This window comes from Podarcis liolepis (genome assembly GCF_965112155.1).
Source record: "Podarcis liolepis genome assembly, chromosome: 11".
Lineage (NCBI taxonomy): Eukaryota > Metazoa > Chordata > Lepidosauria > Squamata > Lacertidae > Podarcis > Podarcis liolepis.
The window spans coordinates 20,555,279-20,581,830 of NC_139565.1; the positions used below are offsets into that span (position 1 = coordinate 20,555,279).

At 45.8% G+C, this 26,552-nt stretch overlaps 1 protein-coding gene and 1 long non-coding RNA gene across 2 annotated transcripts in view; one reads left to right on the forward strand and one right to left on the reverse strand.

Annotated features, from left to right (window-relative positions):
* DTWD2 (DTW domain containing 2) overlaps window positions 1-26,552 on the forward strand; it is an 88,633-nt gene that overhangs the window by 55,951 nt on the left and 6,130 nt on the right. The window lies entirely within an intron of this gene.
* On the reverse strand, window positions 1,559-18,229 carry LOC310688342. The gene is made up of 2 exons (XR_014516875.1): window positions 17,864-18,229; window positions 1,559-1,946 (listed from the first exon to the last, which is right to left on the reverse strand). It is a non-coding gene; the product is annotated as an uncharacterized lncRNA (long non-coding RNA).

A 26,552-nucleotide genomic window follows, 5' to 3' on the forward strand; every position in this document is an offset into this window, starting at 1 on the left:
CACCAACACTTTGAATTGTTCTCAAAAATGTACTGGGAGCCAATGTAGGTCTTTCAAGATCGGTGTTATATGGTCCTGGTGGCCGCTCCAGTCACCAGTCTGGCAACCGCACTCTGGATTAATTGTAGTTTCCAAGACACCTTCACAGTAGTTCAAGTGGGAGATAACCAAGGCATGAGTTGCCCCAGGTTTTTTGGAGGGGCAGTGGCTAGCAGTTCCTTTCTAACTCTTGCATGGCTGATATTAGCTGGCTACCACTTGGCTACTTTTAGCATGGAATGGTAGCTTCAGTTTCGCAGACTTCATGTGTCTACTTCAGTGCAGGCAAATCTGGGATTTGGGTTGATCCTTCTACATCTGGTAGTCTTCTGGCTTCAAGATAGTAGATAGGAAACCATACTATTGATTGATTGATTGATTGATTGATTGATTGATTGAATTTATATCCCACCTTCATCCTGAAGGAACCCAGGGTGGCAAACACAATTTAAATACGAAAACATTCTAAAGCAGTTAGAACATTCTGGTTACAATTATAGTTAAAAAATCTAGAAGCAGTCATAGTTAAAAAACATACTAAAAGTAGTTACAGTTAAATATATCATTTCATCTCCTGATTTCAGGGTTGCCAGGAACAGTATTCTTCAGCCACCAAGTGTCTGGGTGATGTTTTTAAATTGTTGCTAAAAGTTAATAATGATGGAGACCGATGCACCTCACTAAAGAGGGCATTCCACAAATGGGGAACCTATATCAATATTGCCTGAATAATGCATCTGTTGAGGGCATGACTCTGAGTAGTTACAGTTTCCCAGCAATTTGGAGCTTGAAGGAACATAGAAAACCCTTAACATGAAATATTAAGCCAAAAACGTTTTCGTTAACTGAATACAAAATTATATTTGTGGTTGTGTGTAATGTGTGTGCTGTAAATTAAGCAGTGCAACTTAGGTTTGTCTTTCCCTTTGACACTGCATGCTGCCACACAGGGCCTGCTCTGCCATTAGGCAGAATGAGGTAGCTGCCTCAGGCAACAGATGTTGAGCGACAGGAAGCAGACTGAGCTGTATGTACCATCTGCCCCCTGCCCTGTGACACCTAAGCTAGCCGACTGCCCTCGAGTATATGGCCCCATTGTCAGTGTTGAAGAAAGACCCAACTACCCGTCCAGTCAGGAGGGGAGGGGTGCCACCTTGTCGTTCACCTCAGCCCAGTTTCCTAAAGTTAGGGGAAAGAGAAACGCTTTCACTCGTATTTCCTATTAGTTAAAATGGTAATTTTAGCTTTTAACAGTGCAAACCTGTGCATGTTTGCTCAGAAATATTGCACTGGGTTTACTGAGCCTTACTCCCAAGTAAGTGAGTATAGGATTGCATGGTTCATGCTATACATACCTCATCAGATACATCAGCCATATTTACCTTAAATACATTTTGCTACTGCATGTGTCTTCTCCGTTCATAAAATGTATTTGTTTACTGTAAAGGGTGGTTATATGTTTTGTAGTGTATTTTTATATGCAAATGATATAGAATTAAAAAAAGACATGCTCTTTCACTGCAGAAGGAGGACTATCCTTTGAGACATTTTATTTTTGTTTCAATCTATGGGCTTCAAACAAAAGTGGTAGTCATTGGGACTAGAGAATGTTGGTCCTTTTGGTATGTTTTTGGAGCAGTGTTGTACAGAATTTCCTCAAGAAGTTTTCTTATTCCTTTCCCCTCTTGCTTTTTATTTTGTTTTTTTAACTTTTCACCTAACAGCACAATGTACAGTAATTGGAAGTGAATGCTATTTTCTTGTAGAGCTGGCTATCTTATGTTTCTGGGAATCCTTTAATCTTCTTGCTCTTTCTGTTTCCTCCTGGATTAGCAGGAAACTGTCAGTCACCATCATCTGTCGTGGTGCTGGTGGCCTTCTTTCTTCAATCGCTGTGTATTTTGTCTCTGTAAGTAAGGGGGAAAGGTAAAGATAGATGCACCAGCCTTGTCTTGGACTGCTAGAGCTGGCAGATAAAAAGCATTTCATCTTTTATTATTCAGTGGCTGCACACCCATGTTATTCCCTGTTCCTTACCAGATTTAGACTGCCATCCTTACTGGAAGAAGGATTTGTGCCAGGTTCATTGAGCTAATTGTAAATAATACTGGTATATTGTAAACGATAATGACAGCGATGATAAAATAAGTAGAAGCCAGAAGGAGAGACAAGGGCTCCTTTTACATCTTATAGGCTGTTTTTTAAAAAGAAAAATCAGGCAAAAGATAGGTAGATTAACACTAGTCTTGAAGCCTGATGTTTTACCAGCTGTCTCTGAAGAGATGGCGATTTTTCACCCTGTCAAGCTAGAGGGGAACGTTCAGTGTACATAAACTACATTTTCCCACTGCAGATATAACAACACTTCTTTTTTCTTATGGTACAACATATTATTTGCTATCTTAATTAAATTTTCCTTAGGCTAATTACCCACTCACTTCTAAATGGCATTGAAATGTGTATGGTATAAACACTTTACAATATCATTTTTAATTTTAAGAAACCCTAGGCATTCCTAGCTCACATTGGTCTACCTTCATTTCTGGGTTGCTGCATTAAAAAAAAGAAATGCGTTCAGTTTTACTATCTAGTATATGCAAATAGATGATGCTGATGAAATGCACATGGTAACGATATCACTCAGCTAATAACTTGACACATGCAGCATACACCCTGCAAACATGGTTATTTTCAATTAATTCTAATATATGTCTCACAGCACATGTAGAAATGAATCCTTCATAGTAGTAATTGCCAAAATACACATTCTTTTGCATTAAGTGAGGGTAGGGGCCTTACACTGCAATCCAGACCGCAGCCAGGGAACAGCAGGGTTGCATCTGCAGCCTTGCCATTCAAACAGGACTGAAGGCTTAGGAAGGCAAATCACTGGAGTTGGTGAAGCAATCAGGTCCAAATTGGGCCCAAACAGAAGGACTGAATTTGGGATCCAACAGTTTGGGATTTGGGATTCAGCCCTACCCTTGAAACATCCCATTTGTGGGCCTCTGATGAGGATCCTGCCAGCGGCACACCAGAACAGTTGCACATCAGATTGATGCTGGCATCACTCCAAGAGCAGAGGCCAGCATGGCTGGGAGGGGTATCTATCCTCAATCCAAACCCACAGCTCTAGTTTGCACAAAGGCAGTTTGGATTGCAACCCCATTTGAGTAGTTGAGACTTCCAGGTATAAAGGTAAAGGTACCCCTGACCATTAGGTCCAGTTGCAGACGACTCTGGGGTTGCGGCGCTCATCTCGCTCTATAGGCCGAGGGAGCCAGCGTTTGTCCGCAGAAGTGGCCAGCATGACTAAGCCGCTTCTGGCAAACCAGGGCAGCGCACAGAAACGCCGTTTACCTTCCCACCAGAGCGGTACCTATTTATCTACTTGCACTTGACATGCTTTCGAATGGCTAGGTTGGCAGGAGCAGGGACCGAGCAATGGGAGCTCACCCCGTCGTGGGGATTCAAACCGCCAACCTTCTGTTTGGCAAGCCCTAGGCTCTGTGGGTTAGACCACAGCACCACCCGCGTCCCATCATCCAGGTATAGGGTGGTGTATAAATTGTATAAATATTAGTAATAATAATACCACAGTTGTGTTCTTAGTGATGATTCAGATAAAAGGAAATCTGATAATAAGTCAGAGAGTTCCTTGGAAGATTTGAACAAACCTGAACAACAGACAATGTTCACGTTTTATATGTGTATTTATGCATGTATGTGTGTGTGTGTGTGTGTGTGTGTGTGTATTCATATTTTTAGTTAATTGGGGCTTGTCATGAAGGCAAATGGGGCAGTGTCCCCCCTCCCCAATAGCTCTGCACTGAGTCTTTACATGCATTGACTCTGTAAGAACTCACTCTGCCCTGGTTTGATTAAGAAGTCATAGGGTTGCCATATTTCAGAAAGTAAAGTCGTTGAGCCTTTTTAAGAAAACCACCAAAATTGGGAGAAACCTACAGCAAAAATGGTGATTTTGAGCTGTTCCCACTGCTTTTTCCCATTGCATTTCCATACATCCGGGTTTCCCCTGACATTTTGCCACTTTGGCAAAATTCCCTCCTGACGCCATTTTTACACCCGAAAACCAGGACAGAATTTTCCTAACGTACAGCAAGCCTAGGCTAGTATAGCTGTAGGAGACAGCTGCTACTGCGTGGACCTCTTTTGGCTCACCAGAGGTACATATTTTTCTCCAGCGTAAAAATAGCCTCAGGTTTGCTCCTGGGAGCTACCGCTCAGTCCTTTTGCCCAGTTTCGCTGGGGTTGGTCAAAAAGGCATACCCAGAGCCAACTGGGGCACAGCTTTTTGTGGCTTCCATTGCTTAAGGATGCCTCTAGCCAGTCATGTGGCAAACAGCATTGTTGCTGCATTTAGCAAGCAAAGCTGTGGGGCTTAATCCTTGGTCAGCAGTGATGGGAGAGACTGACACTGCAGAGCCACCAGCCAGCACGACTTGCGCAAGCTTCTGGCAGCAGGGATTGCTTAGGGGGCACAGAGACTGCTTTGAGGGATGAGGGGAGGTGCTGGAGAAGCCATGAATCCTCTTTCACCGTGTATTTTTCAGCTAATTTTAAAACAAGCTTCAGAGATTGTTTCCAAGTCTACCTCCAGATGAACATAGCCACTTGAATTCTTTTACTCTGATCCTTGTGAATTCCAGGAGCAGCGAAAGGTACATTTCTAGTAACATTACATGCAGATGGGTGCTGTCAAGGGGGCAACGCTTCATGCTGGCTTGCATGGGGTTATGCATTCATTAGCTGCTTGATTAATGCAGTTACTCTCGCATGCCTGTGCCCACCTCATATAAGCCAACTTCTGCACATGGATCCTGCTCTCTGCATTTGATTCTGAAAGTTGTCTTTACTGATGGAATTGGGGGGAAGGGCTTATATCCTGTTCGGCTGGGGTTTGAGCCTTGCAGAGGAACAGGAAGTAGTAACAAGCACTTACTTCAGTCAAGTCAGACAGCTTAAGACAGATCAGCACCATGGACAGCTCCCTGTAGGCCCTTTTAGCTGAAATATGTAGATGTCTCAAGAAAGGGTAGAGTCACCTTAAGGCAGTGGTTCTCAACCTTGGGTCCCCAGATGTTTTTGGCCTACAACTCCCATGATCCCTAGCTCACAGGACCAGTGCTCAGGGATGATGGGAGTTGTAGGCCAAAAACATCTGGGGACCCAAGGTGGAGAAAGGCTGCCTTAAGGCATGGGTAGGCATACGAAGGCCTGGGGGCTGGATCTGGCCCAATCTCCTCCTAAATCTGGCCTGTGGATGGTCTGGGAATCAGCATGTTTTTACATGAGTAGAGTGTGTCCTTTTATTTAAAATGCATCTCTGGGTTATTTGTGGGGCATAGGAATTTGTTCATTTTTTTATCTCCAAAATATAGTCCAGCCCACCAGAAGGTGTGAGGGACAGTGGACCGGCCCCCTGCTGAAAAAGTTTGCTGACCCCTTAAGGCTTAAGGAGGCTGGCAGGACCTCACTTCACCCCACCCGGAAACTGCCTGCGATTATTTAAGAGCCCTTAAATGATTCTGCAGCCAAATGCTCCTATGCAGCTGTGGAGTAGGAAATGCTACAAGGAGAAAATTCAGACACATTCTCAGGATGGAACTGTAGAATGTGGGGACAATGTCTTCCTACAAGTGGAATGACCTATAAGTTGTCGGAAACACAGTCGTGTTTTGAGTGACTGTGATGTCCCAGATGCAGGGGACATAATAGTTTGGGGTGCAGTATGATGACAAATAAGGAATGGAATATGTTTTGCCGGCAAGGGGCAGGTGGGGCAGGGGGAGAGATCTTGCAGTTGAGAAGAACATCTATTGAAGTTCTAGCAAACTTTAAAAATCATTTTTTAAAAACCCATTAATTATCCATTTCTTACATTCCTATCTTTTCTCTGTGTTCAGATTAATGGTAACCTATAGGTACGGATTTGTCATTTTGTTTCTTTTGTGTACAGCAACTAACATAATGTTAAGAGCATTAACAGCAACTACAATATACATGGCAGCTCTTCAGTGAGTACTAGGACAAAATTAGGCCACAGAATAATTTTAGGCTCTAGGTGTTGACCCTGTGGCAGAATGTCTTAAATGGGATAAAAGGGGGTTTGCTTTTTATCTTTAGTTTTCCTTTCATACTTGTATAATTTAGTTCCGTATGAGGAAATGCCACTGTGGGAGTAACTGTGTGTGGTGAAATACATTTTGCAGATGGCAGTTTTTATATATTTCTTGGATGTATTTTGATTTTAATATCAAATGAAGTATAAAGAAAAAATAAGCATTGCAACTGTTTAAATTATAATGTAGAATATAACAACATGCAGCTGTGGTGCAGTTAATCTTCCAAAGCAAGACCAAGTGTTGACAAATTTTGGAACATCTCCATTTTGCTTCCTTACAAACCCAGCTAACTTGGCCAGCAGTACATTTGCCTCATCAATCACTCCTCCTGGTAGCAAACTCAGCTGGTGAGTGCTGACAGGATTGTTGCCAAAACAGAGCGACAGAGAAACAAAGCAGAGGTATCAGCACTCTCAGGTGAATCTCAATATATGCACAAGTCCATTTTTTAAAGCTCCCCACCTACCGAAAATGTAAAGAGGTGACCTCACAAAAAACAGTGAGGACTGAGCCCAGTAAGCCAAGGAATGTAGTTAGGATGGAATTAGGATGGAGAAGTGGGAAGTGGAATGTTGCACTTGATGGAAATGCCAGGCAAAAATTCTGAACAGAAGCTTTTAGCAGTGAGGTTGTTCTGCAACATTGTGTTGCAGGCCCTACATCTTTGCTTCTCTTTTGTATGTGTGTCATAGCAGCCCTTCTTAATTCACAGCTGTGTTCACTGAATTTCATTTTATTGCATTCTGCCTCCTCTTCCTAGTTATTTAGAGCAAAAGGGACACATTCAGTGCTATTTGGTAATCTATTCCTATCAGCTAAATCATTTGCCATCCTTTCTGGTTAGATTTTATCCATAATTCTGAATTTTTTAATCTTCTTATATATTGTTTTATAAGCATTGCCCTACATAACTTCTTTCACTTCCCTTTCATGGGTCAAGAAATACTCAGTGCCATTAACAAAGAAAGAAATGGAAGTGTAAGTAATTAGTAGCCCTCAAAGCATCCCGTGCACAGGTATTATTTTTGTCTTTCAGCACTTCTGATATTTACAGTTAATTTAAAGTTAAATAGCTCTGGCAATCTGCATAATTACATTTCTTTTCTTTGTTTCATGGCCCTGCCTTGAGATCCGCACTCTGCTCTGTGCCTGCGCTTCCTTGCAGCACTTTTCTTGTCCATTAATTATTAAAAGAATAGCACTGCATAAAATATTGATCTGTTGCCTGACATTCATTTCAGAAATATATGCAGGGGGGGAAAGGTAACATGAGGAGCCTTTTCAAAAGCTCGCCATTCCACTCTTCTGATTCCTGAGCAGAGACTTTTAAAAATGCTAATTCTGCTTTACTCGCTATTAATTATGCATTCCATAACTATTCAGTATTAATATTTTTCAATGGCGTGCTATTTTTTTAAATTAAAAATTGACATTTTGACCAGTCAAAAGCATACAAGTTTCCTGCCCCAGAAACCAAGAGGAGACCACTTGCCCACATAGTAGTGATGCTTGGTGGTAAAAAAATAAAAATTAAGCGTAGACCCAGAATATATCATAGTCAAACTTACCTACGGTCAGCTCCTCTCAGGGTAACTGATACCTCTGAAATAACACACAGATAGAATTGCACTAATTGATAGCAATACAAAATGTTAATGGCACCAGCCTGCCAAAGGAATAGATTCCAAACATTTGGCAATGGTTTCCAAATGCGTAGGAAGCTGTGATCATGAAGAACTAACTCTGTTTCTCTGAATAGAACTAAAGCATCAGACTTTCAGATTATATGGCTCCCTTTTCTGAAACAGCCCCAAACATGGACCCCTCATTTCCAGTCCTGAGGTGGAGCTGCATCACTCTGCTTCACTGTTTATCATACATGCCGGCTCTGCACCCCTATTTTGAAAAATAATAATTAGGGAGCCAGTCCCCTCCAATGTTCAGAGGGCATTCAACTCTGCTCCCTGGCTCCTTGCAAAATCAGGACGTCGAGCAATGTTGTGAACGTGATGTGTTAGGCTATCATGTCGGGCCCTCCATCATCTTGTACTCAGACCCCTGAAAAATGTTGGTTCGCATCAAAGTACAGTCCGTTCAACTTCCAAAACATTTGAAAACCAAGGTGTGGCTTCCAGTTGGCTGCAGGAAGCTCCTGCAGCCAATCGGAAGCCACAGAACCCCTGTTGGATGTTCAGGTTCCAAAAAACATTCACAAACTGGACCACTCACTCCCGGGTTTGCAGCATTCGGGAGCCAAAACGTTAGACTTGCAAGGCATTCAGGATCCAAGGTACGACTGTACAGAAAAGTCGTACGAAAAACATGTTACAGAATTTGTATGCACAGAAGCAGTTTTCCCATAGTGTCAGGGAACTGCCATCAGCTCAGAGGGGAGAGGTGGAAGGGCAGTTGTGTTACAGGGAGCCTCCGAAGATCTTGCGAAGCAGTTCCTCCTCTGGCGAGGAGTGGGGAGGGAGGGGGTGCAGGGACCAGGAGATGCTAGGGAGAGCCTCAACACGGAGCCTGAGCAAAGTGGAGGGGAGGCAAGTCCCCCTTTGCCAGCGCCCACTCTGCGCAGTAGGTTTGGGCGCAGAGAGGGGAGGAGAAGGATGGGGGTCACACGACTGTTATGCTGGGGTGGTACAAGGACCGGCCACGCCCAGATTCTGCTAGCGACCGAGCAGACATGGACTTGCGATGCTCTGCACAGTAAATAGTTTGTATTAATACTAAAGCCTGGAAAAGACAGGTTGGAGTCTTGCCTGTTTGCTCTCGAGCAACCACACCACCACCTGACAGCAATCTGGGCGGCTCTGAGGTTGCTCGGGGGTAGCAGCGAAAAGGCAGCATGATGAGCAAGCCAGGGACAGGCACTGAGACGGAGCAGGAGAAAGCCATGAAAGCCCTGATGGAAAGGAACAGGGACCTGGAGGCTCATGTCGCTACTCTCTCAGCCCGGTTGGAGGAGCGCCGAGCCCAAGGTCAGAGTCACTCCAATTGGGAGGAAGGTCCCAGCGCTTGTGAGCAAGTTTGGGGGGAAGCCTCAGGATCACAACACTTTTAGAACTGAGACAACCACACCACCACCTGACACATAGGGAGACTCACTTGGGAAATCTTTGGGTTGTCCATACAGGCTTCCCACCTGCAGTTCCATGTTAGTGTGTTGTGCATGGCCAGTGTGGGAGTGTCATCAAGTAACATTTTGATTAGCAAGTGACAGCAGACTTTCCAGGTACACTGTGAGAGTAACCTGGCTTTTGTAGATCCTGTATAGCTGTTGCTGTGCTTTTGAATCTACTGTTGTGTGGACATAAGAGCATGATTCCATAAGTTAGCCCCAGTGTGGCAGCCACCCAACATATGGGAACCATATGATCACCTCACCCATGTTCTCTTATTCCTTAGCTTTGAATTACTTTATTTTAATTCAAGTTTCTTCTAGCAAGCAAACTCCTATTTCTCAGATGCTTACTAATAATTCTCCCTCTTCCAAAGTTTTGGAGCAAAATACTTCTCATTGATTCTCTTGTGCTGTGCATCAAGACTAATATAGGGCTTTGTCTAAATGCCAGCATCTAGCTGTAAAGAAATGCATTTAATAAGATGAGCTTCCATACCTTGATAGCAGCAATCATGTAGGAAATTATAGGGGAAAGGATTTATGACCTAAGTGGAGATGGAAATTTAATAAGAGGCTTTCATCATGGCCACGGAAAAGTCATGGAGTTCTTTTAAGTGCAGTTCACATTATGCATAAAATGCACTTATTTTCCTAACATTTCTGTAAATATCTCATAGGTAGCGTGATTACATACTCATATGGAAGCATAAGAACATGAAAAGCAGAAAGGTTTCGTGACATCAATTTACTTTTTCTGCCTATCCATTCCTAACAGTTGCATGGCAGCTATTCCCTGTAGAATATAGCAACATGGAGCTCTTAAAATGCCACTTTAAATTAAAGTCAAGATGTTTGAAATGGCTAACTTATTTATGCTCTTGATGCAAATTTCAGCAATGGGCTGAGGCTTACTTTGTGCATTGCTTTCTCTGTCAAGAAGGCAGCTGGTGGAACCTTAGCAGCAAGCAGAGAGAAGTTAGAGCTATAGCATATAAAAGCAAAAGGAAATATGCACCCCTATTCACCTTAAAGAAGGCATTTTATAAGATTTTGACATGTAATGCTATACTTTTTATCTGGGCCGTATTGACAAATAGATAATACCTGCACGATATTTCACATTGCCTAAGACCTGTGTCTTTTGCATGTGCTGTTTGGATTCTATTCTTTTCACTGCTTTTGCATTCCACTTAATCACCACTAATACGTTGCTCATTATACCCCCCTGATTTTAATGTTAATTCTGTTAAAACCTCAACATCAAATGTTGCTGAAAATGACAGTGGCAAAAGAACCATTTGCCCACTTCAACTTAGAGAAGAATGAAGGGGTCTTTATTTCTAAGAGCTACCTTCTTCTGGGATATCAGGAATCTGCACCCTCACCATTCTACCTCTTTTTGGCTATCTGCTACACCTGTCCTCCATCCTTTTATAGCAGTCTTGTTCTACTGTTATGGACCGGCTGGATGCAGAGGAGTGGCAGGAGGTACCAGCTAGGGAACCCTCAAGGGATCCTCTGGGAAAGAAGTCTCAGAGCTTGGTGGTGGGACAATAATGAGTGGTTAGAGGGAAACGGAGGCAGACTGTGAGAAGGAGGTGTTGGAAGGTGAAGAGGTAACAGGGTTAGGTGAGCAGGAAGAGGCCGTGGCAGCGAGCAGGCCAGAATCAGAGGCAGAGGCTGGGGAGGAAGGCTGCTGAAGAATCCAGGGAGTCTCCCCCTCCCACTGCAACCATCTCCTCTTCTCCTTGGTCTCCCAGAACATGAAGAGGAATAAAGAGGGCAGAGCAAAGAGAGACAAGACAAAGGAGCCTCAAGTTACTGGGGAAGCACCTGGGAGGAGAAGAGCCAGTGTGGTGTAGTGGTTAAGAGCGGTAGTCTCGTAATCTGGTGAACCGGGTTCGATTCCCCGCTCCTCCACATGCAGCTGCTGGGTGACCTTGGGCCAGTCACACTTCTTTGAGGTCTCTCAGCCCCACTCACCTCACAGAGTGTTTGTTGTGGGGGAGGAAGGGAAAGGAAAATGTTAGCCGCTTTGAGACTCCCTAGGGTAGTGATAAAGCGGGATATCAAAGCCAAACTCTTCTTCTTCTTCTTCTTAGAAAGTGGTGGAAGGATCTGTGTGATATATAATAGAAAACACAAACTATATTTGGCATTTCATATGTTCAACACAATAAAAACCTGATCATATATTTACTCAGACCACTCGATTTCAGTGTAATGTCAAAGTAAGTAGGATTGCACTGTTAGATTAAGTCTAAATATTTCATGGTCTCTGTGCAGTCCCACAGAGTAACAATGGAAACTTAACAGGATAAAAGACTTGTGGTGAAAGCGCACCTTCAGCCTTTAGTATACATGCACAAAGCGGGGGCTTTGTGGAGCATTGCGTACTTTGGCCTCAGCATCCCCTGCCAAAATGGACCTTGGATCCACTAAACTTGCAGCTTAGGCAAGCAGTCTCAGTATGCCTGCCTTGTGAAATGTTGGCAGTGAAGCCACATTCATCTACTTGGACGTCCTTCGCCAAAGCAGAGGAGGCAGCGGTTGTGCCCATTGCAGGTTTGCTACTAAAAGTGGAACAGCTGCATCAAACTGCCTTTTGCAGCATAGACAAAGATGTCTGCTTAGCACAAAAAACCCCCCAAACTGAATGCAGATGTACAAATAACAACACTGTAGAGAGAAAAGAGAAAAGAAAGTAAAAATGGAAAGGCCTAACTGACATTCTTGGGGGGAAGTGGAAGTTTTCTGCTGGGATAGCTCAGTCGGTAGAGCATGGGACCCTTAACCTCAAGGCCATGGGTGCAAGCCCCACATTGAGCAAAATATTCCTGCATTGTGGGGGGTTGGGCTAGATGACCCTCACGGTCCCTTCCAAGTACAGTTTTATGATTCTATGATTCTTCTTGATCATTGCCATATCCTTTTGGTCATGTGTACTAATGGTTGAGACTGAGATTCCTGCCAAAACTCTTTCACCTTTCATTGCAAAGTTAGGTGATCCCAGGGCTCGCTCTTGTGACAGTACTCGTCAGTACAGGGTATCAGCACATGCTGCCCATGGCAACCATTTTGTGCTAGCACCCATGATACTTTTATTAATACAGTGGTACCTCGTTTCCCAAATACCTCCATTGTCGTACATTTCGGTTCTCGAATGCTGAAAACCTGGAAGTAAATGCTCCATTTTCGAATGTTTTTCAGAACCCGAATATGTGACGCGGCTTCCACTGAGTGCAAGAAGCTCTTGCAACCAGTGGGAAGCCGTGCCTCGGTTTTTGGACATTTCAGAAGCCGAACGGGCTTCCGGAATGGATTACATTCAAGAACTGAGGTACCACTTTATATGAGTGCTGGCATGAAGTGGGGAAGCCCATATGTGTGACTACACAGATGACCACTCAAAGAAAGGCTAGCTAACTATTTTCCTTACCTACTAAGCCTGAGCTTAGAGCTGGTTTACCTAAAAGTTATTTATAGGGAAGAAAGTGAGACTATAGAAGTCTATAAAAGAGAAGTATGTGTTTTACAGTTTTCAGGAACATTCAGACGCATTTCTTTATAAGCAGTAGCCAAGAATTGGATTCTGCCATCTTTACTTACTTGCACACAGCTCTCATCTGTGTTTAGTTCCATTGACGTCAATGAAATCTACTCACTAAGCACTCCATTCAGATCAGGAATGTGAACATTTTGAATAGCTGTATTTTAAATTACAATCAGACTTGTGATTAAGGACAGTCTGGATTTCTCCCTAGATCAGCAATTAACTTTAAAAAATGTTCTTTCACTTAAAGTGACACATAGTTGTCATTGTGTAGAAACATTTCAATATATTACAATGAACTACTGAGGATAGCATAAAAACAAACATAATCTGTTAATGAATCATTAGGCAATAAGCCCCTTTGTGAAGATAAGATTTAGTACAAAGATTGACACTCTGGGCTTTTGCATTTTGCAAAAAAATGAACTATTCTGTTCTCAAAATAATCAGACACTAGTAATATATCTCTTACTTGCTAACTATAAAATTGTAATGTGTGCATTAACTAAAATATCAGTCATATGCTTTGCTGATCCATTTGCAAAAATGTGCTGACTAGCAGCTGTAGATGAAGATGACGTTAAATAAAGAATTATAATGAATCTGCAGCAAGAAACTTTAAGCTTTTTCCTCTACTCATTATAAAATGTATTAAAGTAACCTGCAGACAGGGCATATATTTTCAAGTCCCTCCAAAGTATTCTAATCACTCACTAATAGTTCATATCCATTTTGACCCATTTCTCCTGACAGTCCTAAAAATAAAATAAAAAACCAACGAAAGCTAGTATTGTCGAGTTGGGACTAAAGTAAACATGACTGTCCTTTTGCTCCTCTGTGACTCCCAGTTGTCTACAGAGTTGCCTTTTCTGGAAGAAAATAATTAACGCTTCTCACGATGAATGGCATTCTCTCTGCAAGAAGGATCATTTGATATTCTAGATGGATAGACATGGAAGCACAAAGTGGGCAGTCACTGTCTTGCACTGTACTTTGATCCATCATAAAGGAAGTCCTGGAACTAACTTATTGGGGCTTGTTTTGGTCAGTTCAGTATATGTTGAACGTGTTATAAGGCTGGGGTAGCTCAGTGGGAAAAGCATGAAGTTGTTCATCCCAGGGTTGTGGGTTTGAGCCCCATGTTGGGCACAAGATGCCTGTATTGAAGGGGGTTGGACTCTATGACCCTCATGGTCCCTTCCCACTCTACAACTCTATTGTTCTATGGATGATTTAAATAGTCCATGAATTGTTTTTATAGTGAAAAAAACTATTTCCCCACCACTTTTACTAAAAGGTATTCTCTGCAATTGCAAGTAACTGAGTAGCAATCCATCTGCCCTGCGATCATGTGTGGTATAAGGTTTTGTTTGTTTTTTAAAAAAATGTATATACAGTGGTACCTCGGGTTACATACACTTCAGGTTACATACGCTTCAGGTTACAGACTCCGCTAACCCAGAAATAGTACCTCAGGTTAAGAACTTTGCTTCAGGATGAGAACAGAAATGGTGCTGCGGCAGGTTAAAAACAGTTTCAGGTTAAGTACGGATCTCTGGAATGAATTAAGTACTTAACCCGAGGTACCACTGTAAACATCTGAGATCCTGGTCAGCTGTTGAGTCTGGCCATATGGAGAGGACAGTAGTACCATACTCATACTTCTCCATAGTTATTGTTGTTAGTAGGGAAATGAATCATAGAATCATAGAGTTGGAAGAGACCACAAGGGCCATCGAGTCCAACCCCCTGCAAAGCAGGAAACACCATCAGAGCACTCCTGACATATGGTTGTCAAGCCTGCGTAAAGACCTCCAAAGAAGGAGACTCCACCACACTCCTTGGCAGCAAATTCCACTGTCGAACAGCTCTTACTGTCAGGAAGTTCTTCCTAATGTTTAGGTGGAATCTTCTTCCTTGTAGTTTGGATCCATTGCTCCGTGTCCGCAGCAGCAGAAAACAACCTTTCTCCCTCCTCTATGTGACATCCTTTTATATATTTGAACATGGCTATCATATCACCCCTTAACCTCCTCTTCTCCAGGCTAAACATGCCCAGCTCCCTTAGCCGTTCCTCATAAGGCATCGTTTCCAGGCCTTTGACCTGGAATACACACACACACACACAACAAAATCTAGGCTCCCACATAGATTTAGGAGTGCATCAGTGTTGACAAACCCTGGAATAAATTCTGAACTAGATTAGAAAACATTTTGTTATCCCTAACATCTTGACTCAGGTGAAGGTGTGCCTGTTCTCTGGTTCTAGAGAGACTTACAGGTATGATCTTGTTATTTGGTTAATGTGACTGTCAAATAGGTTTTTAAAAAATAATAATAATCCTGTATTTCCTTGACACTACAAGGTGTCTACTGAATTCAAATTCCATAGAAGTAAAACAATTGCAGAAACTTAAAAGCCTAAGGAATGCTGACCTTGTAAACCCCTAAGATATCTTGCCTCTCCTTCAAATGTCAATTCCACTTAAGTGGGAAAAAGGAGTTGTGGATCAGCGAGCACATTAGAAGTTCTAGCACTGCATAGCATTCTATAGAGGTTCTTTATTTAAGGATTTGAAAGGTCAAGTAGATTAAAAAACCCCTGCAATCAACCAACCAATCCGACAACGGAGCAAAGTCCTTTTTTGATGGTTTTGTCTGGCAGCCCCGGTATTCACCTTGCTTTGAGCATCTTGTGGCTTTATTTCCTGTAAACATCTGTAAAGTGAGGGAACTGGTAATATCCATCAGACATTTTGTCAAGGCTTTTTATTTCACTATGCTTTTAATGTTTAATTTTTAGTCTTCTAATTGCTGGTCTTTGCTTTTTAATCTGACTGCTGGTTTTAAGCTCTCTTTTTCTTATGCAAAAGCCGAAGTATGGTAACAGCTTTATTAGAGAACCGACCAAGGTGTCACAATGCCATGAGCGTTCTCCAACATTTTGCAGATATGAAACCTGGTGGTTACTTGCTTCTGTTTACTGTTCTAATTGGAACACTCCAGAGTAACTGTGAGCTTTTATTTCCAGAAATAAAAATGGATGAATGTCCATTGTTGCTTTGTCCCAGTGGTCCTTGGTGCAATATAAAATCTGTTAACGCATCTTTCATAGTGTAATCTAATTAAGTTTGCATAATGCCTTCTGCACTCCATCTTAAGAGGGTTTGTTGAAAGCTGCAGACTTTGGGAGTTTCCCGTCATGTGTGGTTTTCCTTTCTCATCCCCCCCCCCTGGATGTTTTGTTTAGCATCCAGCAGCGCTCGGAGGATCTCAAAAGCTTATTATTTGGTGACATTTCAGATGATGGTAATGAAAGTTTAACCCTACAGTGATTTTCTCATTTATTTTAATAACTTAGCATTCTTTTGTGGCAGTGGGTCTGAAATACATGCAGGTTGCGGGGTGGGGTGGGGGGAGAGACGCTCCATATCTACAATAGGATATCTGTACACACATGCATAAGAGGGACGCGGGTGGTGCTGTGGTCTAAACCACAGAGCCTAGGGCTTGCCGATCAGAAGGTCGGCAGTTCGAATCCCCGCGATGGGGTGAGCTCCTGTTGCTCTGTCCCTGCTCCTGCCAATCTAGCAGTTCAAAAGCATGTCAAAGTGCAAGTAGATAAATAGGTACCACTCCAGCAGGAAGGTAAACGGCGTTTCCGTGCACTGCTCTGGTTCACCAGAAGTTGCTTAGTCATGCTGGCCACATGACCCGGAAGCTGTGCGCCGGCTCCCTCGGCCAGTAAAGCAAGATGAGCGCCGCAACCCCAGAGTCGTCCACGACTGGACCTAATGGTCAGGGGTCCCTTTACCTTTTACACACATGCATAAAGAGCATCATGTCATAGGTTGTGTTATTAAAGACATTGGTTTATTTTTTGGAAGGAGAATATGGTTGTATTGTAGCTGTTGGGTGCTTTTAATCACAACCAGTTTTTCTGTTTCAGTTGTGCTTTTTTAAATCTCTTTCAGGTGAGCATCTTTTACTGCTTATTTTGAAAATGTTTTATCTGCTTTTAATCTTTGTTCTTTGGACATTTTTTTTCCCGGGGGGACGGCGGACTATTTCTTTCAGCTACAGTTGATATGTCCTTATAATATGCAGGTCATGTTGGAGGAATTTTTATTCCAAAAAGCAGTATGTATGTGTGTGAATCATCATAACAATAGTAGTAGTAATAATAATAACTTCTAAGATTCCTGAGCTATGTCAATGTTGTGACTGTCAAAATGACTGTTAGGAAAGAAGTTGGGTGGGGGAAAGTGTTTGATTAAGGACCTGGAGGAGTTGAGCCCTTTGTTCTGAATTTGGGGCTGGTAACCAAGAGGAAAAGGGGCAAGGCAGCAGGAAGGTTGGTTTGGTATAGCCAATGCAGCGAAGACATGTGCTTCCTTCCTGCCCATCTTACTCTTCTTGGTTACCAACAGTGATCCCCCACATTGGGAAGCCAGGCAAACAATACTGCTCTATGGCTGCTACTTTTAGAGACCCTAGTTAGTCTCCCTCCCCCCTTCAGTGGCAAAGGTTGCCACAAAATCCTCCCCCCCCATTCTTTTCCCTCTTCTTTTTGTAACTGTGGCTGTGTTGTGGTGCTCGTGTACACACGACTCCCAGAGGCACGACACTCTGGGGAAATGAACATGGCAGCCACAACAGTTTGGAACTTTTTCTGCAGCATACCCACTCTAGAAAACACTCTATTAAAAAATAAAATAAAAATCTGTGGAGGGAAAAGACATTGCAGCAACTGCAACTGATAGCCATTGTCGTTTGGAGGCCTGTATGCACTATGGATGCCTTTATCTGCACTCCATAATTGTGTCCTAGCAACACCCCCAAACTGTCAAAGCAGTGAACCTGTCACACTTATCAGGCATCATCAGCAAGTTATAAGTATCAAACACTTAATAAAAGCCAAAACCCCCTTTTAAGAGTAGTTTATAAATTCACCTGTGAGCTTCACTTGTTGGCAGTGGAAGTAAACATTGGCTGATTTACCTGAAGCCCACACAGCCAGCATATCTCTTGTGTATTTTCTGTTCCTTCAGTGTTCCTGGATGTTTTTCATCTGTAAGTGTGGACTGTGATGCTTTCTTTGGTTGCTGCTCAACACTCACTCGACCTTGGATGTTTTTATCACCAACCTCTCTAATCATTTTCATTGAAAACCGTCATTGATTTTGCCTGCCAAGCTTTTCCCCTTGTCAAACATCTGAAGAGTTCTGAGAAGTCTGTCCTTTAAGTATTATTTCCAGATTATTTCTGGATTGTTCTGTTTGAAATTTAAAATTAAAACAATAGAGTTTTATCACCCCAATTCACTTCATAGCATTGATCATACTCAGAAAGTGATCCTTATAAAACAGCCCGAGGAAGGAACGGCGTTCATTTTTTCCATGTTACAAGTACAACCAAGGGGAAATAATAAGGTAATCTCCGAGGAAAAATACGTTATATCTGTGTAGAGTGAGAAATTAAATTAGTAAATCAATCATAAACCTGAGAAGGAGGCTTACTATTAGTGTTCTGTGGGGAAATAAAAACTTTGTTGGTAGAATCGTTATCGTAAGCTGCCCAGGGAACTTCATTATTGGGTGGCATATAAATACCATTAATAAATAAATGCTGCTAAGCCAGGTAACAAAATGCTTCACATGGTCAGACACCCCTTCTGAACACAACACCACAGTGCAACGTGAAACTCGATCTTCGGTTGGCTGCAGCTTTATTCAGTTCCCTAATGGGATTAGAAATCCCCTGCCCTGTTTGGGCATTCAGTTTCCATGTGTGATTGGAATGGCGTGAGGACAAACTGGCTGACTGCCCTCTCCACCACATCTGCATGCCTATCGCCACTAACCTCCATGCAACGGAGGGCGAAGTTCTGCAGCAGGGAGCTCCTGATGTAGCTGTCAGGAGCTCATCCTACACTCGAGTAATATTAATAATAATAATAATAATAATAATAATAATAATAATAATAATAATAATTTATTATTTGTACCCCGCCCATCTGGCTGGGTTTCCCCAGCCACTCTGGGCGGCTTCCACAGAGACCAAAATACACTAAAATGTCACACATTAAAAACTTCCCTAAACGGGGCTGCCTTCAGATGTCTTCTGAATGTCAGGTAGTTGTTTATTTCCTTGACATCTTATGGGAGGGAGATCCACAGGACGGGCACCACTACCGAGAAGGCCCTCTGCCTGGTTCCCTGTAGCTTTGCTTCTCGCAATGAGGGAACCACCAGAAGGCCCTCAGCGCTGGACCTCAGCGTCCGAGCAGAACGATGGGGGTGGAGACTCTCCTTCAGGTCTACTGGGCCGAGGTTGTTTAGGGCTTTAAAGGTCAACATCAACACTTTGAATTGTGCTTGGAAAGGTAGTGGGAGCCAATGTAGGTCTTTCAAGACCGGTATTATGTGGTCTCAGCGGCCGCCCCCAGTCACCAGTCTAGCTGCCACATTCTGGATTAGTTGTAGTTTCCGGGTCACCTTCAAAGGTAGCCCCACGTAGGACCCTGGCAGAGACACATGCCCAACTGGCATGTTCTCTCCCTCCTGTTCGATCGTTCGGGAGCTTCAGAAGCTTTCTTCAGCCCAAACTTCACAGCGACCGATGCCAAACAGACATCGGCACACTTAGGGATCCGCAGAGTTTACGCAGCTTGCGTAACAGATCTCAGCAACTCAGCATTTTGGCTAATCTACTTTATTTACGTATAAACACACACGGAGCACTGCATCAGACAGCAAAGAGAAAAAGAACAAAGGACAATAGTCCCACTTCACGGAACACAGTAACACAAACATCCTGTCTCCGTCACTTCCCACTTTGTGGAGTCAAAACATACACCGTCATGTGAAAGACAGCAATCCCATGACTGCGATCATGGAGCAGGAATTCTAACATCAGCCACCCTGCATGGTTGAGAACCCTGATCATGCATGAAATACTGCAATAATGGAGGGACAGTGGTGCCGAGCATATCCACATTCTCACGTGTGGGGAAGCTGAATGCCCGACTAGGGCTTACCTTGATTATGATTCTGCAGCCTCCTTATATGTTGTACCTTAGATCTGCTATCAGTTACTGCTTTTGGGCAGGAAGTGAATATAGCAGGTGCAGAACTGCAGTGTCCATTGCCCAAATGCTCAAGAGATCTCCCCCACCTTCGATAACCTTATGAAACAGACTCAGATATCGAAAAGGAACCCATAGCAATTTAATAGAGACGATCTGATCTGCACCTCACATTTAAAACAGATCCAGTGCACATTTAAACCACGCGACGTCTCCCGTAGAATCATGAGAACTGTAGTTTCAGGGTGCTGGGAATTTTATCTCTGTGGTGAGGAAACAGCACTTTTCTGTAATCTCAGGACTCCTTGGGGAAGTCATGCACTTTTAAATCACCACCTTTCTTCTCCATATCTGGTACAGTGGAACCTCGGTTTTCGAGCGTCTTGGAAGTCAAATGTTTTGGCTTTCGGATGCCGAAAACCCGGAAGTACCGTATTTTTCACTCCATAGGGAGCAGCGGACCATAGGGCGCACCTAGTTTTTATGGGGGGGGGGGAAATTACCCCCCCCCAGCCCCAAAGAGCAAAGAAGCCAAGACAGTGAGCGGGATCCATCCCGCTGGCTGTCTTGGCTTCCTCTTTAGCCACGCACAACCTCTCCAGCCAGGAGGGGCTGCACGCGGCTTCGTTTTTAGCTGCGGGGCTGGGGCGGGGGAAGCCCGAGCTTCCCCCAACCCCAGCCCCCAGAACAGGCAGCTATCTGCAAGCCTTCCAAGCGCAGCGGGAACTCCTGCTGCGCTCCGAAGGCTTTCAAATAGCTGCCTGAAGCCTGGAGAGTGAGAGGGGTTGGTGCGTACTGACCCGTCTCGCTCTCCAGGCTTCAGCGAAAGCCTGCATTTGCTCCATAGGATGCACACACATTTCCCCTTCATTTTTGGAGGGGAAAAAGTGCATCCTATAGAGCGAAAAATACGGTAACTGCTTCAGTTTTCGAACGATTTTTGGAAGCCGAACATGCCATGCGTCTTCCCTATTGAGTTTTCCGGACGTAAATGCTTCTGGAAATGCTGGCTTTGGTTTCCGAACATTTCAGAAGTTGAACGGTCTTCCGGAACGGATTACGTTCGAAAACCGAGGTTGCACTGTATTGGGAAGGGGTGTTGGAGTTAGGCGCTGCACACGTTAAGGAAGTGTTTGTGGAAAAAGGAGTCTCTGCAGGATGAAGTGTTAAGAAAAATTTCAAAGGCAATGGATTTTGCATGTGTCTCGACACTTCAGACTCTCTCTGTATCAACTCTTTTATCATCATTGATATGAATATTAAGAGGATGTGCTACTTTGGCTTTCCATCCAAAGCCATTCCATGCTATTATGTCTGAATCTGAAGGATCATAATGAATAATGTCTGAATACTATCGCAAAGGCTACTGTGTCATTTTTCAGAGGCTGTTTATAAATCCGGTGAAAGCCTTTGCAGCTGATAAAACACACAGCCTAATGGGAGATTGGCATTTGTCTTTCTTGAAAAATGTTTAAACATATGTGATAGTGTGAAGTGCTTATCACTTAAGGCAGAACTAATTAATCAACTTAAAGTATTTTTAAAGTCTGCAAAGATATATTAAAACTCTCCAATAAATCACATGAATTCATTTTTTATTGTACCTTTTTATAACAGTGTACTAATTTTCATTTATAAAATATTTTGCAAGTACATTTTTAAAAAATTAACCCTATACGGTATTTTAAAATGGTTTAGGTTCTAAAAAAAGTTTTTACTGTGAAATATAACACGTGAACAAATAGAATGGCAGGATTTAAATCAATATAGGAAATGATAATAATATAGCAGATTCAAACCAGAGTTTCAGAATCATGTTTTTCAAAAACATTATTATTGTGACTTTTTAAAATTTATTTAAAGTATTTTTAGACTGCTGTTCAGCAAAGCTTCATAAACAGCTGTGCTAAATGTAAAGACCAAATTTATTCTAAATACTGTTTGCGTTACTATTTAATATATAACTATTTTTAAAGATTATTAGTGAATTATAACCAAAAAACGTTGCACTATAGCAGGCATAGGCAAACTCGGCCCTCCAGATGTTTTGGGACTACAATTCCTATCATCCCTGACCACTGGTCCTGTTAGCTAGGGATCATGGGAGTTGTAGGCCAAAAACATCTGGAGGGCTGAGTTTGCCTAGGTGTGATGGCCTGGGATTCCGATTCGGAGGATGAAACAGAGGAATCCCAGCCTGCACAGGAGTCCCCGCCCCCAGGGCCGGCTGAACTGGGGCAAGGCCTAGAGGCTGAAGAGCTTGCACCTGTGGCAGTGCAGCAGGAGCTGGCCCCAGGTGAAGTCCTCCTGGCCCCAGAGGAGCCTGATGACTCAGTGGCCACAGGTGAGCCTCCTCCAGGGCCCAGTAACCCTTCGGCCTCTCCTGATCTGCAGAGGCTTAGGGCAGAGAGGCGAAGGGAACTAGTTGCCCCCAGGAGGAGTGCTCGCCTTAAGGCCAAGGTAGGCGGGGCTCCTGGGGGTCGGGACCGCCCCTGACCTTAGAAGAGGATAAAAGCCCACTCATCCCGGCCCCAGGTTGCGGGAGCAACGTCGTTGTTGGCTTCGGACCTTCCTGTGATCCTGATCCTTGCTCGGCCTCCTGTTCCTGATTAACCGGTACTCCTGATCCCTGCTCGGCTTCCTGTTCCTGACTATCCAGTACTCCTGTTTCCTGCTCGGCCTCCTGTTCCCGACCATCCGGTGTTCCTGTTACCTGCTCAGCCTTCTGTTCCAGCGTTCCTGTTCCCCGCCCGTCTCTCTGCATCGGACCTCGCCCCGCTTCGTGTGGACTCTGCTACATTCACGGTACCTTACCCCCGGGGCCAGCACAGTTTGCTCCCGCCACACCCGCACTCCCCCTTCGTAGGGGTGCGTTCGGGAAGAGCCAGAGGCCATGGAGGACCAGGCGGCTGCACTGGTGACTTTGGTCCAGGAGAACCAGGCCTTAACTCACACCGTGCAGCAGCTCAGTGACGCGGTCGTGGCACTTCAGCGACGCTTAGAAGCCCTACCGGCTCCTGGGGCCGACGCCCCGACTCCTGGCAAGTACCCAGTGGCTTTGCCTGAGAAATTTGATGGAGCCCCGGCCAGCTTTCCTATGTTCCTGGCCCAGGCCAAGCTATATATTCAGGGGCGAGCTCGGAACTTTCCTGACGACCGCACCAAGGTGCACTTTTTGATTAGTTTGTTAAAGGACCAGGCGGCCAAGTGGGCGTTGCCGCTACTCAGGCAAGACTCCCCCTTGCTGGCAGACTATACGGGGTTTTGCAATCGTTTGGAGGCCGCGTTCGGCAACCCCCAGAAAGGGAGTCAAGCCAACCGGGCGATTCGGCGGTTGAGACAGGGCAAGTCCACGGTGGCCGCATACACCACAGAATTCCGGCTGCTGGCACAGGACTTGACCTGGAACGACTCGGCTCTCCGGGACCAGTATCTCGAGGGGCTTTCAGATGAGATACTGGACCAGCTGGCCACGATGGAACGCCCCACCACGCTAGACACCCTTATCCAATGGAGTCTACAGATTGACGATCGGCTAGAGGACCGGCGTCAGGCTCGGGACCGCCGGCACCTCCAGTTCTTGGCCCCAGTGTCGACCAGCAGCCCCACGGGCCCAGCTAAGTCATTGGAGGAACCTATGCAGCTTGGGGCAGTGCGGCCACGCCTCTCCCCCGCAGAGAAGTCGCGGCGTCGGGAGGGGAATCTTTGTCTCTATTGTGGCGGAAGCGGACACTATGCAAGGTCCTGTCCTGAGAAACACCAGCCACAGGGAAACCACCAAACCCCAGTAGCTGATGGCCCTGGCTACCGGGGGTCCCAAACAGCACAGAATGGGGCCGCACCAATTGAATTACAACACCTTATGGTTCCGGTACATCTATACCCTCCAGGAGGGCCATGGATTCTTACCCATGCACTGGTGGATTCGGGCGCAACCCGCTCTTATATGGACGCTGCTTTTGCTGCCCAGCATCGGGTGCCACTGCGGAACAAGCCAGAACCGGTGCAGGTGGAGGCAATCGACGGACGGCCCCTGCGTTCGGGTGCCGTCACTCAGGAGACCCAGCCCCTGGTCCTGTGCCTCCAGCAGCACCGTGAGATGCGAACTCTGGATATTGCCTCCATGCCCCGGTTCCCCCTGGTGCTTGGGATGGACTGGCTGGAGGCTCACAATGTGCGGATTGACTGGGTCAAACGGACTGTACACTTCCCAGACCCCAGTTCTCCGGCTGAGACTGAGATGCTAGCAGCTGCGCCCACTGAGGAGGTTGCTGCAACGCTCCCCGCTGAATACCGGGACTATCACGACGTGTTTGAGGAACGGGGGGCAGACCAGCTACCGCCGCATCGGTCCTTTGACTGTGGCATAGACCTCCAGCCCGGAGCGCCTCTACCGGTGAGTCGCTTATACTCGTTAACCGAGCCAGAGCGCGAGGCTTTACAGGACTTCTTGCGCAAGAACCTGGAGCGTGGGTTCATTAGGCCTTCTACCTCGCCCACTGCTGCGCCAGTGCTCTTTGTTAAAAAGAAATGTGGGGAGCTCCGCCTTTGCCATGATTACCGGGCCCTGAACAAAATCACCATCCCGGACCGGTACCCTTTGCCCCTTATTTCGGAGTTACTGGAGCGGGTGCAAGGGGCGCAGGTGTTCACCAAGCTAGACCTCCGGGGTGCCTACAATTTGATTCGGATCCGCGCCGGGGATGAGTGGAAGACCGCATTTGGGACCCGGTACGGACAGTTCGAATACCTGGTTATGCCCTTTGGTTTGTGCAACGCGCCTGCTGTGTTCCAACGGTACATCAACCACGTGTTCCAGGACTTGCTAGACAAGTATGTGGTGGTGTACTTGGATGACATTCTGGTTTACTCCCGTGACCCGGCGTGCCACGAAGGCCATGTCCGGACCGTGCTGCAGCGCTTGCGCGAGCATCGTCTGTATGCAAAGCTCAGCAAGTGCGAGTTTCATCAGCGGTCAGTGGACTTCCTGGGTCACCGACTCTCACCAGGTGGGGTGCAGATGGATCCTGGGAAGGTGGCAGCGGTTCGAGAATGGGCGGCACCTCGGAACCGCAAGGACCTACAGCGTTTCCTGGGGTTCGCCAACTATTACCGAACCTTCATTGCGGACTATGCTCACCGCACCACCCCGTTGACCCGACTACTGCGCCCCAAGACGCCGTTTTCCTGGGACAAGGAGGCGGAGGAGGCGTTTCAAGGGTTGAAGGCCTGTTTCCAGAGAGCGCCAATCTTGCAGCATCCGGATCCTTCTCGACCCTTTGTGGTAGAGACTGACGCCTCCAGTACGGCTCTCGGTGCCGTCTTGTCTCAGCAGCACGGACCGGAAGCGCCACTTTTACCCTGCGCCTTCTATTCCCGCCAGCTCCTCCCAGCGGAGCGTAACTATACTGTGTGGGAGCGGGAACTACTGGCTATCAAGGTAGCCTTCGAGGTCTGGCGCCACCATCTTGAGGGGGCACGACATCCGGTGGAGGTGAGAACCGACCACCGGAACCTGGAGTACCTCCAGACCACCCGCAAGCTGAACCAAAGACAGATCCGGTGGGCGTTGTTCTTTTCCCGGTTCCAGTTTCGGATCCGCTACATCCCTAGCTCTCAGAATCAGAAGGCGGATGCTCTGTCCCGGAAACCTGAAGACAACGCAGACATGGTACAGCAAGCAGAACCCACCACGATTCTACCTCCGGCTGCATTCCTGGCCACCCAGGAGGCGCAGCCACTGCAGGTTCGGGTGCGGGAACAGCAGCGGGTCGACGCTTGGGCCCAGGATCGTCTCCGGGAGCTGGCTGAAGGGTCCAGTCCACAATATCCGGGGCTGGTCCTGCATCAGGGCCTGCTGCTGCACCACGGTCGTCTGTACGTCCCGCCAGGGCCACTACGGCTGGAGGTTCTCCGGATGGCCCATGATGCCCCAGCAGCAGGGCACTTTGGACGGTATCGGACCACCCATTTGGTCAGTCGGGAGTTTTGGTGGCCCCGCCTGAAGGCTGACGTGGCTCGCTACGTTGCTGGTTGTGATGTCTGCCGTCGCGCCAAGGGTCCTACCGGGCGACCCCCCGGCCTACTTCAGCCATTGCCAGTTCCACCGCGCCCTTGGCACACGGTTTCGTTGGACTTTATAGTGGAATTACCCTCGTCTCGTGGCTGTACCTGCCTTCTGGTTTTCTCCGACCATTTCACCAAGATGGTACACTGCGCTCCCTGTCCATCTGTACCCACAGCCAAGGAAACTGCGCAGCTGTACCTTCAGCATGTCTTCCGCCTGCATGGACTACCTGAGCGCGTGGTGTCCGACCGGGGCGTTCAGTTCACATCCCGGTTCTGGCGAACATTACACCAGACCCTCGGGACAGAGGTCTGCCTCTCGTCAGCCTACCACCCACAGACCGATGGCCAGACGGAACGGGCGAACGCGGTGCTAGAGCAGTACCTCCGGTGTTACTGCAGCTACCAGCAGGATGACTGGGTCGACCACCTGGCATTGGCGGAGTTCGCCTATAACAACGCGGTGAATGCGTCCACCCAGCAGACCCCGTTCCAGGCCAGCTATGGTTATCATCCACGGCTGTTTCCAGAGGTGCT